Below are 17040 nucleotides of genomic sequence, written 5' to 3' on the forward strand. Positions count from 1 at the left end.
TTTGTTTTCTCTCTTGGGTTGAATCAGTTTCTTTCTTAGGGTGTGATCAGACATCTGTACTGGGTATTCAAGGTGCTGCTCCAGCTGCTACTTTGGTTTCTTGAATTACCTGAACTGAATTGGTAGCAGTTTTATCCCCATTCCATTTATTCATACATTCTCAACTCTACGTTAGGGTCACTGGGGGCTTGAGGTGGACTACACACACTGGAGACTCATTCATTAAGATTTATTAGCAAGAGATTGGCCACAATTGGTTATTTCATCCCTTTACAGTAGAGTTGTACATCATTACAAATAACTACCGTAGTAATGAGAACAAAAACCCTTGTCATTTATATTTGACATCCAGATCTTAATCACAATAAAAAGCTAACCAATATGTCCTTGGCATATACTGAAACAACTCATTGCTACTTTCACTGGCTTTTATTGCATAGTCCATTGTTTACATTTAGATGTGTATAGCATCATACAGTATAAATTCTGTCGGCCCTAATGTAAAATAAATTGCAAGCCAGTGCTGCTAGAGGAATGATTTGTGCTCATTTTTAAAATGTGTTTAACCAGATGTGCTTTTGTAGTTCTTTATGATTAATCACATGACATTGTGTGATGTCAAAAAGCGGCACGGCAATCAACACATTGTTGGTTCGAACGGCTGCTCAATCTGAAAAATGCACACATGCGTACAATATGTGCGTGTCAAAAAATGTGAACTCCTGGTAAACGAAGACTCCATTGATGGAAAAGCAGATGGCCTTCTGTTTGTGTTGGAGTTATTTTCAAGCATGTTGTTTATTCTACAGATGATAATGTAACGTGGTATATCTGCACCATCTGCTATTTTTCATTTTGAAATGCATGCGTTGATTAGCTGTTTGGATTAGTGAGAGATTGACAAAAAAATACTACTCATGGTTATAACGGAAAAAGGCTAATGTCGAGGCATATAGTAATGAGTTATAGCAACATGAAAATGATTCGATATCCGATGCAAAAAATGTATTGCCGTGTCCTGTCCTATATACCTTCCATCATCTCCTGTCAGTCAATCGGCAGCACATTTGGGAAGCTAAGTTAGCAGATGGTATTTTTCCACAAGCTCAGCAAGTGAACTGAGCTATGTTCATTGCTACCTTTTGTAGAAAGGCTGACAGCACTGAATAAGGAAGAAACATCCCGATTTCTATTCATTGACTATTTTTCTTCCATTTAAATAATGCTGTCTGCTCAAGAAGCAAAGACAGGTTTAAAATATGTTCCCAATAATGTAGAATAATCCATATTCTAATTGGTAGACAGCACTGGAGCTAAATACATGCCATTACCAGCAAATCTTCACTCATCTATTTGCGGTTACAGTAACCACAAACATTACATGTTCCAGGGACATCATTTTATTTACCATAACACAGTTTACAAAGAAATATTAATTTCCTCCATTTGGCTTACATTCAGTGATTCAACTCAGCACTGTAATGTGTTTATTTTTCTTCTGTGGTTGATATAGTCTTGTTCAGGTGGCTGGCTGTTGGGTCAGTAATTTAACTCAGTGGCTGCCAGTGGCATCGATGCCCATAGACGTCCTATCAATTTTGACTTTACAATACGGACTTTTAACTGTATCGCCAGACACCATAAAACACACTCTATATGCATTCTTTGCTGTGAAATGGTGGGGGAAAAAATAAAAAATTAATAAAAAATCACTGGCAAAACCAAGATCATTGAATCCATACATGCACATATGTGGGCATCACATGTTGGTAGCATGGCCACCCTTGTTTACCAAGTCTTAATATTTTGCCTTGGGGTCTTTAAGGTTTTTTTTTGTTTTTTTAATTATGATAAATCAGTACAAAAATCTTAATCCACGACTTGCTTTGATGACTTTTTTTACAGCTAGTATTTTTTCACATAAACTCACAACCGTGTGATCAAAATCTGTATTTTTATCAAATCTCATCTTCCACAGAAATGTTAAATAGAATATCAGTATGTGCAATGGTCTGGACACCTTCTTAAATACTAGCACAAAGACATGTCTAAACTCTTGAGTGGCACCCTAAAAAATATATTTTTTTTCCATTTACTGCATGTAGACAGTCAGGTCACATCTGCCAATATGTCAAACCTCTTTGATAAGCAGTGCCTCATGCACATGCACACTCGGACAAACACCCAGCTAAAGAGTGACTCATAGAGTACATGCACATACAGTCGATGTAAAAGCAACTGCAACTGAAAATATTTAAAACTTCTAACACCAAAATTCAAACGAAAATCCCCGCAATTATAATACACATTTTGTAAAACAGAGTGTAGAGCTGAAATTTGTTCTAACAGGGACATTTATATTGTGGCATTTTCCAAAGGAAAATCTTGAATTTAACAACCGTAGCTGTTCACACTTAATTAGCACTGAGGAGGAGAAATGGGAACATGGTTGTATATTATCGGGTAGCACACAAACCTCCCTTTTTATCCATTTGTAGTGCATTAAACTGTTTTTTGTTTAAAGAAAAAAGACCTGTCAACATGTGAGGAACTTCTATTTTGGTTTATATAGGGCATATTATTAATATTTTGTGTACAATTGTGGTCTCCACGACCCAAAATATGATGTGAGCAATATGTGGGTACCAGGTCATCATTATAAATATATATGTTATATTATTAATTATAATTGTATTTTTTACTTTATTTTGCATGTATTGATGCATTTATGATTTTAAAATAATAACTACATCAAAATTTATAAAAGCATTGGTCACATGCGGTTAGGTTTTGTGACAATTCACTATTTAGATGAATGAGGAATATCTCAAAAAGCTTTTGACGGCAGGTCTTTATATTATTAAATTATTTTACATTAATTTTTTTGTAAATTTGATATTTTGTCTTTAGCACTGATCGACGTTCAATTAAATTACCCTGGGAGGACTGGCTGTTTTTCAGAGCCAGTGATAATTGCTGCCAGCCCCCCCAAGTCAACAATGAATTGGATGTCTAGTGGGGTTTAAATGAGTGCCCTATAAAGGGTTACACTACCAAAACACACCTCACGGTATTGCATTCATTTTCTTTATCCTCAGATTTTCTGTCTGCCTGCTACTGTACATTCCATGGTGTACAAACATTATTTTAAAAAATATTTGTCATCACACGAGCACATTTGTAAATCGAAAGTCATTTAGTGGAAGTTGAGAAATTACCCTCATACTTTCATGAATGCAAATCGTAACCTATGAGAGCATTTGAACGCAAGCCTTTTTGCTCGTAGTTTCTGCAGCGACTGCATTAGCATTTACTTCTATGGCGATAGAAAAAGAACGCAATTGAGAGCTCTGATTGTGTGTACAGTATTTTCCCTCACTTGTCATTCAGCTCAGTGTACCGACTCGGATACTCTGATGCGGCTTCAGTAATGGCCTATGTAAATAGCTTGGAGCATTTCTGTCAAAGACACTCCTGTTGAAAGACAACATTATGTCACTGGCTGTTTGCTTTTATCAAAAGAATCACAAGGCTCTCTGTGTAGCTTTAGACAAGACCCTGGCGGTTGCAAAGTATTCTGATTAAGTGTGTGACAATACACTTAATAAGGTAAAAATGCCAAAGTTGTTAAAAATGACTTATTTGGGGACTTTAAGGCACACATCACGATAAGCTTTGCCTACAATATTTTCCTAGAAAACTGAATTTGTTCCAAACTTGTCTGTGAACGGATGGTAACCAAGTTGTGTGTAGTTTATACACTTGGAGATGAATCATATCAGTCTGTAAAAATCCATACATTAGCTGCATTGGACAGTGAAATTTGCTGAAGATAAAATTATGTATACTTATACTCTTTTTTTCAAAATTCTGACTGTCGGGTTTTTTTTTTTTTGAAAAGGTGTATTTTAACAAAAAATACTCTAACAAAAAGAATTAAAGAATAGTAGTGTGTTAATAGTTTTATAAGTGAGTTAGTTTAATTTCATCATTTCCGCTCTTTGACTCCCAGCTAGATAAGCGTTATTCAAAACTCATGTTTTGTGGTAGTTAGTAAAAAAAAATCCTGTTTTGACTAAGAGAGGGTCGGGGCTGGGCGCCTGAATTGAATTTATTCGCCCTCCCCAGTTAAAATGAATTGGCCGTGAAGGCCCCTCAATAGAAACCATTGCAATGCTTCGATGCGTTAATGTGCCTTTTAATCCCGTGCACCTTATGTGTAAAATAAATAAACGTATTCATTGATGAGGCGTCTCGTGGTGCAGAGGTTCACTCGCCTGATGTCGGGGCGGGCAGGCGTGGGCTTGATTCACGCTGGTGGCAGTACTATTGTGTGTGCGGATGGTTGTGTACCCTATGGCTGACTGGCGACCAGTCTAGGGTGTAGTGTTCGCCCGAAGTCGGCTGGGTTAGTCCTTAGCAACCCCCACAACCCTTTCGAGTATGCATGGTATGGAAGATGAATAAATGAATAATTAATTGATGGTGTGGCATAAGACAATATTTTTATCAGTTTAGAACACCACTGCAAGAATAAAAAAAAAATCCTGAGCAGCTCTCTTGTTATCTACCTTTGTGCTATGCAAATTAGCTATTTTCCTCACGACATACGTACCGTTTTATAAAGCCTTTTTACAGTACAGTACAATACGATGGAAAAAAGTTAGTTTTACTGAAATTCAGCAGTTTAATTAAAGTATTCACTGAAATGTTTCGCTTGCACAACTATATACTTTCAACTCTTTATTCTGCATGATGCAATCGCCGTCAATCCTTTTTCTTTTACATGCAAATTGCTAGCATTTCTGTGATGTTATGCCGATGGCAGTTTCATATTTCTAATTTCAAAGTAATGTAGGATTTGAACTAATCAGCATCAGGTTCAAACACAGGTCAGTTAAAAATGTGAAATATATTTGGGCGAAACACTTTTGATATTGAATGACAAAATTGAGTTTACTTTGTTACAGTGCAATCATTTAATTCACTGGCTGCCTGTGACGGTATCGCTGCTAGCCAGTTCTTCTAGTTTAAATGAAGTACACATTTATTGTTGTCAATAGCAGAAAATTACTTAAATGCTATGAAATTAAAAAATCGAGTGTAAAAGAGTGCCATAACTAGTGTATTTTTGTTTGTTGTTTGATTAATTTAGTTTTTATTATTTTAGTCACTTATGAATGTATAAATTCATAAGCACATTTTATATGAAAATATTTATTATTTTCACCTAACCAAAAATAGTCCTTTGCCTTACAAAGGCTTAAAGTATATTTGAATATAAACAGGCATCGGAATCACATTTGGTGTAACTAAATGTTTTGGAATCATTTCGAGTGGGTACATTATCCGGTCAGGTGAAATATTTTAGTGTGTTGCTCAAAACATAATTATACATTATATATATTTTTTGTGAAAGCATGCCTACCTAATAATCTGTGCTGATGTAGACTTAACAGAGTTCAGTTGTATAAATATCCTGAATTAAACTTTGAGCTGCTTAACCATCAATCTTTAAATCAGTTGCTTGATTAGCATTAGACGCTCTCATGTTGTCACTCTTCAAGCTGTAATTGAGAACAAATGTGGTGAGTATTTAATTGGGCCTGTCAAGCAGGGAGGCGGGTATGTTGGGCACCTAGAGATCTCCATCTTTTTTGCATTTTAATTGTTCAAAGAATAAATTATGCAAATTGATGATTTTCTGAGTCCTAGTTGCAGCGTGAACTTTCCATGACTTCTGCTTGGCTTATTTCTGCCTTCACTGAGAGTTACTTCAAAGCTGAAAAGTGATCAAAGACAGTGGGAAAAATATTCCCCAGCGTAGCAGCACCCTCCATACATACATTTATACAGCTTCTGCCCGTCTCGACGTTGCGTTCTCTCTCACTCTCAAAACAAAAGCATGTGACACCTTCTGATGTTCTGCATTTTTTTTTTCTTTCCTCAAGGATAGTCCTGTCAGATGCTGCAACATTTCAAGTGATTTCTATCTTCTCTACTGCATGCATGTGTGTTCTATTTTAGAACATCAGCCAAAGGACTGAATTAGTCATTAAAGTATATGTGCGGCGTCGTGGCCCAGATAGAATATCATAGCCCTGAAATGAGGGAGAAGACTTGTCATAAATGAAAGCCTACTTGGGGAGCTGAGACAGCTGCTACGCTGATTAAAAACCAAGAGGAAAAACAGGGGTTGTTGAGGGGTCAGCATCAACGATGACTGAGATTTGTCTATGTGGTAGTTTGCTTAGCTCGCAGATATAACGTAGATTTACTCGTGTCCCCTAATTGAAACGTTCATGAATGTGTTTGTGCTGCAGTGTAGAAATGAATGATTTATAGGCGGCTCTCATTAGTAAGAGGTTGGCAACGGTGTAACGGAAGATTCTGTCAGGATCATCAAATGACACTAATGTATGTGAATGACCTAATTGAAAACAGGGCCTTAAGGCTGCAGAATCTGTGTTTTTCTGTCAATTTTTCTAATAAGGGAGGATATTGGTTAGTAGATTCAAATGTTTAAACTACTACCATCATTGTATTTGTATCCGCATTAGTGGTGTGAAAATATATCTATGTTGTGACATATGGCAATAATTTGTATCTCAAGAGGTTTTCGAAATCCTATGCCAAAAATTGATATATGTAGTTTTTAAAAAAGATGCCACTTCTTTAGTGAAGTAACCAACATTTTCCACGAGAATGTTCTGTTCACTCATTGGCTGGAATTAACTTGATGTCGCATTTCTTGAGACTATGAGGGTCAATTGAATGAATGTTCTTTCGCCAAATTGGACATCTCGGATGTGTTTTTAACAGATTTTCTCCAACATTGTCAAAAATAAATGACCTATTTATTTTCTCATTTAGAAATAGCTTGTCCTTCTCTTTAAGAGTTGTATCACAGAATATGATTTTCTCCCCCTATGATCAAGAATTGCTGCATCACCATATTGTGAGATAATCGTTATCTTGAGCCTTGTACCACAAATTGCATCGGGAGTTCAGCAGAGGTTCTAAATCCCCATCAGCATATCATGCTAGGAATTAGCAGAATTTACTAGATGTTTATCAAGGGAGCAGAAAATCATTTCATCTCACTTTTTTCCCTGAAAGTAGGACAGCAGTAAGCAGATTGAAAGAAATGTTTAACCTATAGAACCTTGAACAGGGCATCAGAACCATTATTCCATTCATTACTAAAATGAGACCCCAGCAGTCTTACTCCGTTTTCCAGTTTGTCTTTTAACCCAGTGTTCTTTATGTTAGCTGACGCCGATGTTGTGACTTGATCAAGAAAGCTGTCACATTTAATTCAAACAAATATCATCATGTAAATTCTGATCTTCATTGTGTTTCTCTTTGCGGGGGTTCAGCCAAAGTTCAGGCCTCAATCCAATCCGAGGGGAACGGATTGCCGCCACAGTCTTCTCTAAACCTGACCCACTTTTGCTATCACTGTTTGCTGCTTTCAATAGCTGGATTAAGTCTATCCATGTGTGTATGTATGTGTGAGTGTGCACACACAATTCTACCAGTGTGACTAACAAGCTTGGCAGTTTCATTCCGGCAGACTGAGACACCTACTGCTAGTTAAAGCCTTTTGTGCCCTGGGGTCATTTGTTCCATCCCTCTACTGCTGCTTCTCCTATATGGAAGCATAGGGTGAGGAAAAGTCCGGCCGCTTCTACCTCTATGTAGGCCAAAATCCAATTTTTGTTCGCAAAGCTCTTAACAAATTGAATGCATTTAAATAGACTTATTAATGTTAAAATGAAAACATGCAGAGAAATATTATTTATCTTGTGTGGTGACCTTTACACTTGAACACGTCAACAATATAAATTTGTTTTAGCTACTGCCATATTTCATTTTAAATTGTGTGAAGAGAGAACACAATGTTCAGCTTTGAGGATGAATATTAAATGTATATATTACAGATGATATTTTTAAATGCCACAGTGTTGTAGTTGGCTGGCATAACTGACTTTGGATCAAATATATTAAGTTGTTAGCTCTCATTGATTGTGCTGGAAGTCGAATCATTTTCGCCGTGATCGCTGAAGTCATATTGGATTGGACATCTAGGGCAATCATTGGCAGTGAAACATGATCACTCAATGCCAGCCATTCCAATTTAAATGGATTTGATGGTTTTCACTGTCGATGGTAGTGAATAAGTCAATTGGCTTGCAGTATTAGTAATAACTTATAGCATATTCTTCTGTGGTGCTGTAGATATGCAGACAACTGGCTTAGGTTAATACAATCCTTTCAATCTATAAGCTTTAAAATCAGATAGTAAATGTTATATTTTGTGGAGAAGTCGTTTGTGATCCTTAGTGTATTAAAGCCAAATGTCACATTTTATACTTGTTTCGGTAAAGGTTACTCAAAAGAAATCATGTGATAACTAAATAATTCAAACAACAACATTTTAATACATGTGATTTTAAATGGCAAAAACTAGTTTTTTTTTTAAAAAGCACTTTTTTAACATGCAAAGTACCGGTGTGCACGCATGACACTTTTTGTGGCATCAAAGGAAAACTGAAAAGCAGCTTTAGGCTGATGTAGTGCTATTTCATCCTAAATGGAATCCTAAAAAGCACTGTATGGTCCGCTTTGCAAAAAAATAAGTAAATAATCAACAAAACCCATCTCCATTTTGTCACTGCACTCACCATTCTAAGGTTGAGGTTTTTGTTTTGTCGCAAAACTAAAGTGGCCTCACTCCAAAGTCACTTTGCATGTCCCAGTATGTAAATATTTCATGCAATAAGCACTAAAATGCAGTAGATTCAATACTTTTTGCACAAAAAAAGCCAGAGAGGGATGTTGGGTGACAAAGTGATGACAGGAATGAGTTGTGTAGGGCATCGAGATGAATGGGTAATCTAACCTTTATGATGGTTAGATTTAATACAGTTTAATAGAATGCTGTGATTTACGGTACTTAAATGGGAATGATCTCTATGTTAAGCTAGAAGTAATAATAATAACCCTTAATACTAGGCCAAAGGTATCCATCATTCGCTGCCAGCTTCGTCCTATAAAAATTGATTGTATTTCTACCACCGTCAATATCAGTCAATGAGCCCTATACAGGTTAATTTAGATCCAGGTAAATTTTGCTAATTTCTAACTGTCTTACTGATGTCATGCACCTTTGACAGTTTTGCCCAATGGTGTGAAACCTGTGGCCCAGTCACAAATCTGGGCACCTGACTCAACTCGATGATTTTCTTTCAAGTAAAATTTATGTGAACTTTCTGGAGTCTGAAAATTTGGAAATATTTAAGTTAAGTTTCTTTTTTTAACAAAATTACTAAACAAAACAAAATTGAAGATGTAAACATTTTTTGTTTAATTCAATGAAAAATGAGTTTGTCTGTATATCTATTTAGCGTGTGCGGGAGGTATATATGTGTATATATTAGTGTGTGTGTGTATATATATATATATTTATATTTATATATCTATTATATAACTGAAAAGAAAAAAATGTTAAGAGGCTAAAAAAGGGGGGTTCGAGAACTTAAGTTCAACTCCATTTTGACTATGCAGGGCAAATGTCAAAACGGATTGGATGTTTAATGCTCACAATGGCAGGCAAATGAATTAAATATTTATATGGGTTGGAAATTTAATGGCCCTCCGGAGAAAAAAAAACTACAACGTGGCCCATGACAAAGAGGACACCCATGGTTTAGCATGATTATTTACAACATATACTTGCATCAAAATGTTGCTTTTATTCCATTTTGTCAGCTAAAAATAATTTGGGATTGAGGTTTCAATGCATGAAAAATACACTGCTCAAATTAACCCAAGAAACACAACAATCTCTACACTTTTTGCATATATGTTTCTTGGTAAGGTAGTTGAATAATGGTCATACAGAGAGAACTAATCTCACTGGTGTAAATATCTAGTCATTTCAGCATTTAAATTGTGTTCAGCAAGGAATAAAAGGGTAATGAAAACATTGACGAGTAAATATATGTATAAATATTTTGTAACACATATAAAAGAACGTTTATTGTCTTGATACTCATTGTATGTGAATTTCTTGTATTACTGTATGAGGTTTTACGATATGAGGCTATGGCACTCTGTCACAAATCAGCTGAATGGGTGAGAGTGAACAGGGAGCCATTTAACAATGTCATGATTCTTTTATATTGGCACGGTACAACATTAGTCTAATCAGCTAAAGCAACCAGCAATAATATTCAAGTGGCTGTTTTTTGACAAGATAACTGCCAATAGTTGGTAAAAAAATGAAATATTCATTATGTGAACGTGTTTCGGAAATCAGGCCAAAGACACGTGAGTCTGTTTGTGCATCCTTATTATCTATCACCATGTGCAGCTGGGAGGGTATTTTTCTCCACTCCTTACATTGAAGCTGATGTATGCTCATTGAACAGCCCGGGGTAATCTGAAGACTTGATTTATATAGCAATACAGCTTGTTTTACATTGGATTGATCTGACTCTGCCTATATCACAGCGTCATTCGCTTTCTTTCATTCAGAGTCCAACAGAAAACAGAACAAAGTTATATTTATATAATCTAGGCTTGTGTTCTCTATGCGCCTGCGTGGGTTTTCTCTGGGTACTCCAGTTTCCTCCCACATTCCAAAGACATGCACTATAGGCTAATTGGACACTGGAAATTGCCCCTGGGTATGAGTGTGAGAGTGGATAGTTGTCTTTCTCTTCGTGCCGTGCGATCGGCTGGCCACCGGTTCCGTGTGACCCCTGCCTCTGACCCGAAGTCAGCTGGGATAGGCTCTAACACCCCCAGCAACCCTAGTGATGATAAAGCAGTTCAGTTCAGAAAATGAATGAATGAGCCTTGTAACATTGTTTATATTTCATGAGCTCCATGGTGTTGACCTAAGTGTTTTCATAATTACTCACCTATTAGGGCTAGGGGTTAGTTCTTACTGAATCTTGATTATTTATCTAAGGCTGTGGTTACAGTGCTCCCAACACACCAACTAAGTGATGGCATTTTTTATCACTCCTGCCTGTATAGCCTGTTTATCCATTTTACTATTGTTACTTTAATGTATGTTTGTTCTTGGTTTTTAATAAAATACGTTTTAATGCCCTTCCAAAAATGCAACTTATAATGCAGTGCGACTTATATATTGATTGTTCCTCTTCATTTTCTATTCTTTGGGTCGTGGTACTTGGTACTCTGGTGCGACTTATAGTCCGAAAAATACAGGATAAGATTTAAATACTAACAAAAACTGGAATAATTAACTCATGTATATTGCCATCAACTTTCATTCATTCATTTTCCGTATCGCTTAACAAGGGTCGTGGCGTGTCCAGGAGTCTATCCCAGCCAACGAATGGCACCAGGCAGGGGACACACCGAATTGGTGGTCAGCCAATCACAGTGTACAAAGTGGTGGACACTGCCATTAACAGTGATGGAGCAATCAATTTTAACTGAAATAGTTGGCATTTAGATATCATGTTTCACTCCCATTGACGGTGACACACATCCAATCCGATTTGTCTAGGCGGCTGGCAGTGATCGAATGATTGCTGTCAGACCTCCCTGCCTTTCGCTGTCAATGGCAGCCAATGTGTTTGTTTATGTTACCAACAAAAAGAAATATTGCGTGCAAAAATGCATTTGTCCTTCCAATTGATTAGAGAATGGAACACAGAAAATCGTTAATTTCATCCTTATCCATTATATCACTGTAATTGTACCTCATGCAAAATAGGCCTGACATTTAGAATGCCTAGTGGAATCTGTCTACCCACCAAATTTATGTCAGAATGTTTTGCATGGCTGGATAGCTTCAAACCCTCTTGTTACTGTGCCCCTGCCTTCTGAGTGTTAACAGTACCAGGGACAGGATCATGGGCAGCGATTAACATTATGTGAGCTGCAGAGCACCAGAAGACCCTAGGGTGTCAGACCAAAATCTCTGTGCCCGAGCACTGACTGTTTGATGTCACTGATACACACTGCCGCGCACACAGTTACCGGCTCAGTGGAAAGGCCACTTAACTGGCCTCTGTGGGTCTCAGTTTTTCTTATACCTCTTTTCAGTCGGCCCGTGTTAACCAAAATGGCACTGTGAGTTAAAATATGTGCTTCTGCTGTGGTTTTCAATCTGCTTGACAACAGATGGAACATTCGTAGCCACAGTTTCATCACCAATAATGTCCTGCAGTTGATTATCATTTGTGCCATCCAAAATAATTAATTAGGAAATGAAATGATTCTTTCATTATTGTCATACACCCCACAATAAGGAGTTATGGAAAGTCATCCAATAAAATGCACAAAACTAATTTGTGTTCAAGATTTTTATTCAGAAAAATAATGGCCAATATGTTTATGTCCAAAAGCACAGTAATTGTAATAAAATCCTTTTACTCTCAATTTTTGTAATATATAAACATACACTTTACCTGATTCTAGAGAGTTGGTTCTTCCTAAATCAATGATGCTGAAAAGCCAGTAAGTTTCCTGACACTAACAAACCAGGTGTTAACTCAACACGCAACACAAACATATGGTGCAGGATTAAAAATAAAAATAAAAAAATGTTAGAACAAGTTTAAAATAGATTGGGTGGTGAAGATTCATTGGGGAAAAGAAAAATGTCATCAAATAATCAAAATATACTAAATTGTGGCATATTATAATCAAGACAAATTACACATTTTGATTCATGTATGTCATATTTACATGAAAAAATGCTTTAAATAATAGAATGATATCCTTTTTAATTTACACTTAAACAGGCAAAGACATTCCTGCATTAAAATATGAGTCAAACTTTCCTTGTTAAACCTTTTATAATTCATTCCTTTTACAAGATTAAAAACCCTTCAGTGATCACAAACCCAGAGGGAGGCATCTCCCTCGGAGGGTCGGTTACCAGGGAGGCCAAACTCTGCAAAGTTCTCCGTACACAGATAATTATGCATATAGATCTGCAAAATTCCATTAACTGTCCAGGGAATCCTACTATGATTAATCAACCAGTTGCTTTTACTAAGTGGCGAATCATGATTTAACAATAAAAATCAGATAAATAGAAAAGCATAAGGATTTAGATAGTCACTATTTCAATTCTACATTATTTTGGGCAATACAGTGGTACCTCTACATACGAGCTTAATTCATTCCTTTCGTTTTCTGGCCCATGTGTAGGAGAAACTTGTGTGAAGAAACCGTTTAGTGCTCGTAGATATCTGTTATACAAAAAAGATGCGGCAAAAAAGACAGTGTGCTACAATGATAAACAGCCTCTCATGTCATGGCCACCTGGCTTTCTCCCATCTCGAAATTTTTCTCGTATCTAGAGCGAATTCTTTGATCGAAATTTTCCTCGGATCTCGAGCATCTCGTAGGTAGAGCTGCTCGTATGTAGAGGTACCACTGTACTTCCTTTTGTTGTTACAAATTCCATTTAATTAATGATTATAGTCTGTCGTAATAACCATTTCCTTTATATTTTTGGATACACGCATAAAAAACATTCATTCATTTTCTGAATCGCATATCCCCGCAATGGCTGCAGGCGGTGCTGGAGCCTATCCCAGCTAACTATGGGCACCAGGCAAGGGACACCTTGAATTAGTTGCCAGCCAATTGGAGGGCACATAAACATGAGGAACTAAAATTTGCATTTCAAAATAAAACAGTCTCTTATCTTATTTCTAAACAATCATATCAATGCCTCAGTATTAGGAATGTGCCATGTTAGAGGTTCAACAGCCCACACAAGTGTATGCGCGCTCAAAGACACACAAAATTCTGATGGGTTTGTCTGATAGTGCTGTCAGTGTCACTTGATGCTCGAGAGAGTGAATCTGTTAAAAGATCCATCTGGCCATGCAATTAACTGCCAAAGCACTTCTTTTTGCTGTTATTTTGGCTTCTTTTTGCACTTGCAGACTTGGGATATAATCATTGCTATAGCAGGTCCGTTGGGAAATCTTGAAGCGAGTTCATGCTTTAAAATATTTGGAAAGGATTGTAGAATTGATAGATTAGCGTAATCAGGAAACTCACCTTTATGTGTATATCCGATTACTTTTTTTAAACCATATTTGTCCCTAATTGTCTCATTATAAAAGGAAACTTGATAGAACAGCTCCTTTTTTGGATTGTTTTTCCCAAAATGTTTTTCGTTGAAAATAAACAAGCAAGCATTGTGACAGATGCTCAAGGTTACCTATGGCGGCACATCATTTCCTTTTTAAAATAGCAGGCATTATGTGGGCTTCCAACACATCTTTCTCACAATTTCACCCAACAATAAAGGCTTATAGTCTCAAGATGGTAGGTTTTTCTCTAACAACATCATTTAGTGTTCATTTGTCCTCAGGAAAATAAACCCAGTGTTTGTTTTGGAGCAATCTTTAAATAATTAATTGTGTCTGGAATACCTATTTTTCATCTGCAAAATCAATACATGCCCAGGTCTTGGTGTTTCGTCAACAATATAAGCGAGTACTATATTTGCTGGCCAGCTAGTGTAGACAAAGGAATGCACTATAATATAAAATGGCAGTATTTATTCCTATTTTAATCTATCGTCCCTCCCACCTCCAATGCCAATTTTATAGAAAATCTGAATGTTAATTGGATGTCAACTAGGTTTTCCAGCTCCCTGGAAGAAAAAAGGAACCACCCCAATAATCGATAACTGTGACCCTTAACCCTAACCCATAGTCTATATGAACTGGTTTTATCACATTTGAACTTATTAGGCCAATAAATACACGACAATACAGTCGAAGCTCTGCTTACGAGATGAATTCATTCCAGAAGTGGTTTTGTAACTTGGATTGTGTCATTGATGCACCTGAAAGAATATAAACATTTTTGACAATAATTTGTTGATATATAGTGTCAGATGTTCTGTTTTGCTAATGGTTTCTTAGCTTTGCGTCAAAGTTTTCTTCTTTTTTTCCCAAGATGCCAAATGTAACAGCAGATTTACAGTAGTGATTTTGAGTGCCAACATAATCCCACTTAAGTTTATTGCTCTGGTGCTTTGGTACCAGGCTAGCACCTGAAATGGCACAACAGGCCAGCAGACGTTTAATGAAGCTTACTTTGCTGACTGTCTGTTATTCAATAGTCTGAATGGGTAACTTAGGAAATAAGACTCCAAATTCAAGTTTAATTATGACCAAAACAATTGGATCCTTAGAATAGATCTGTGGCCTTTTATTTGAACTCTTTCCCTAATATTGATGATGACAGACGTCCAATTATGTAGCTCTCTTCATCCTTTCGATGATAATTTAAATGAGCATATCACTATTCATTGTCTTATCTATTTTAACTGTGAGTGTGGCAGCTGTCAGTCCTCCCTTTTCAAATGGAATGGACAGCTTTTAATGTCAATACATTATTTTTTAATATTTTTTTGTTTGCTTTTTGCTTTTTATTATAAGAGTAATACATAGTTTCTTGAAAATTGTTCCTTTTCCCATTTCTTTAGATTGTTTTCACTGGATTTACACTACATTTCAGAATAAATGTTAAGTATATTTTATCCACTCTATAAGCTAACTATGTATGTATATATAAATTATGCTTAGAATCAATGCCCCCTCAATGCTTCTTGAAACTGCACATAGGTTATATTCCGCACAGTGTTAAATGCATCTGCATGTGGATAGGCTGATGGGTTTTAGCATCATCTACTTGCATCAGGCATTTTTTAATATGTTTGAACTGCTGGAGACCTCCACTGGGGTTTAATTGCAAGGGAAACACAAAGATATGTACTTAATTAAATCCCTTTTACTAGCTTTTATTTGCATTTTATTTAGAGGTGGAGCAACGCCGTTAATGATCTTGTGATTTACAGAGGGACTATTTTGCTCAGAACCAGAAAATACCCGTGTTTCCCCCCCTCTCCCACATTTATATATAGAAGAGACAGACTGACTCAAGGGAGCCTTTGGCTCGGTGAAATTATTTTAGAGCAGTATAGTGAACAAGTTAAACTGATTTCAATATATTTTTGTTGATATAGTGTCTGTGTGCAACGGGAGACCCTCGAGTCTCGTGAATGTATTATACAGGCTTTGAACAACATCATAGCCGCATTATGACAAATAAGCTCAAGTCAAATAAAATGCACAGCCCTCCACTGTGAAATAAGTTTTAGTTGGGTATCATAAAAGTCATCCATTTGTTTGAGAAAAGTTTATTGAAGAGCAACATTGGAGGATTGTGTTTCAGAGGTGTCATCAGTGAAAGCCTTTGAGTTACTTTATTAAATATCGTTAAAGCTGTAGTAAGATTGTTGATGTGTTTCCTTAGTTTGAAGCGAGTGTGAGTGATAATTCCCTAAGTTACTGTGCGGCCAATATAAAAAGAGCTAACTTGTAGAATGTGTCACTGTGCACAGTGGTGACTATATTGGACAGCTATTCAAAAGACCATTAACCTATTATAAGGCAAGTGACAATTTTGGATCATATTAGCAATTGTGATTATATTATATTTGATGATTCATTATTTATTTTTTTATATTCAATAAAGAAGTACTAAAATGAATTAAAAAAAAGAAACACACTGATTTTAGCCTCAGGTAGCACATGAAAGTAGAATTTATTTTCATGGAATTTAACTCTATTCAACTCACAGCAACAGACTTTTAATTTAGTAAAACAGGGAGTAATGGCCATGAAAGCTCCTCTTTCCCTGCAATTGACAGCAGTAGACGTCCAAAATGAATAATTATGTTTCTCCCTCCTAGTGAAATTTGATTAGACCTCAAGCACTGTCAATCACTGCCAATGAATTAATGTATCCCTAAAATTTCCAGACAATAGACATGGCAAGCTCTAGCAAAGGTTAGAAAACATGTCATTGTGAGAAAGAAAATGGTAATAGCGGATTATGGGCAAGTGCAGCTATTGGGTTACCAAAAATGCTTACTACCGCATGGACTGCACAAACTGTACTGCAAACGTATACATGACCAATATCGCATGCGATCCAAACTGCACAGATTGCAGT

The 17040-nt window shown here is 36.5% G+C and overlaps 1 protein-coding gene across 5 annotated transcripts in view; it reads left to right on the forward strand.

Moving 5' to 3' along the window:
• epha6 (eph receptor A6) overlaps positions 1-17040 on the forward strand; it is a 153062-nt gene that overhangs the window by 70478 nt on the left and 65544 nt on the right. The gene's annotated exons all lie outside the window — the stretch shown is intronic.

This window comes from Stigmatopora argus, chromosome 13 (assembly GCF_051989625.1).
Source record: "Stigmatopora argus isolate UIUO_Sarg chromosome 13, RoL_Sarg_1.0, whole genome shotgun sequence".
Classification (NCBI taxonomy): Eukaryota; Metazoa; Chordata; class Actinopteri; order Syngnathiformes; family Syngnathidae; genus Stigmatopora; species Stigmatopora argus.